This window comes from Mus pahari, chromosome 2 (genome assembly GCF_900095145.1).
Source record: "Mus pahari chromosome 2, PAHARI_EIJ_v1.1, whole genome shotgun sequence".
NCBI lineage: Eukaryota > Metazoa > Chordata > Mammalia > Rodentia > Muridae > Mus > Mus pahari.
The window spans coordinates 73510959-73512360 of NC_034591.1; positions in this window are offsets into that span (position 1 = coordinate 73510959).

Consider the following 1402-nt stretch of genomic DNA (forward strand, 5'->3'; position numbering starts at 1 on the left):
CAGTATGGAAGTGTAAGCCGAATAAACCCTTTCCTCCCCAACTTGCTTCTTGGTTATGATGTTTGTTCAGGAATAGAAACCCTGACTAAGACAGATGGGTTAGGCCTTTGTTTTAGTTTTAGCAGGTGGTACAGTCTACATGCTGAGTTTCACAGCCTGAATGGCACTTCTATCATGGAGTCAGTTGTGCTAAGGTCCAGGGACCCACAAAGGTCTAAGGCTCTGTTACAGCTAGCCCCAATGGAAATGTAATATTTTAATGCCATCTATTTTGTTCTTTTCCTAAATTCCTGCTTTTTTTCCTAAGAAATTCTTGCCTAATTGAAAGCCACGGGGGTTTTGGGTTGTTTTGGTTTGGATTTTTTTTTTTTTTTTTAGAGGGGGTTGTTTTTTGTTTTTTCTTCTGTAGCTCTTACATTTAGGTCTGTGGTGTAGTTGGAATCCGTTGTATACTGTGTGACAGTAAGGGGGTAGATTTGTATTTCTCCATATGGCACTCCAGCTTGTTCCAGATAATCTGTTATGATGAATGTATTTTCTGTGGAACTAATTTGACAGCTTCACTGAAGATCGGTTTGTTCTTTTTGTCTTTTTGTCCCCTGTGGTCTGCTGTGCTCATGCTAATGTGTTCTTGGCTTGATTGCTGTTGAGTTATGCTGACTCTAAAGCCATCACCTTCAGTTTTTAAGTTTTTGCTAGGAATAGAAATATGAATTGTGTTTTCTGTTTGTTCTGTTTTCTTCCAGTACTTCAAAATTTCTAACAACTCTATTCTTTTTGTCTTAACAGCACCATATAGGAGTGCATATAAAATTCTGCAAGTGTGCATGACATGTTTCAGTCTATCCACAAACTCATGGAACTGTTTTCATCATGTAACGCCACCACTCCAGGAAGAAACTGCATGTCTTATCTAGATATCTAGATTGGTTGGTTGGTTGGTTGGTTTTTTTGAGACAGGGTTTCTCTGTGTAGCCTTGGTTGTCTTGGAACTAACTCTGTAGACCAGGCTGGCCTTGAACTCTGAGATCTGCCTGCCTTTGCTTCCCCAGTGCTGGGATTAAAGGCGTGCGCTACCAGTGCCTGGTGAAAATCCATCTTCTTTAACAGTCACTCTTACCTCCTGCCGCCCCTGTGCCCTGGGAACTCCCGTGATCTGTCTGTTACCTGCCTGTGGTAGACATTCCATCAATGGAAGTGGACAGTGTGTGACCCTTTGTGTCTGACTTCTTTCACTTGGCCATCAGGTTCTCAGGGCATCTATATATTACCGTGAGTTCTTTCTTCTGTGCAGATTAGCATTCTGTCCTATGGAGAGTCTGCATCTTCTTGATGTCTTCTGGTGTTTCCACTCTGGGGATTATAAATAAGGTTGCCATTTACATTAGTGTACCTTGGCGTG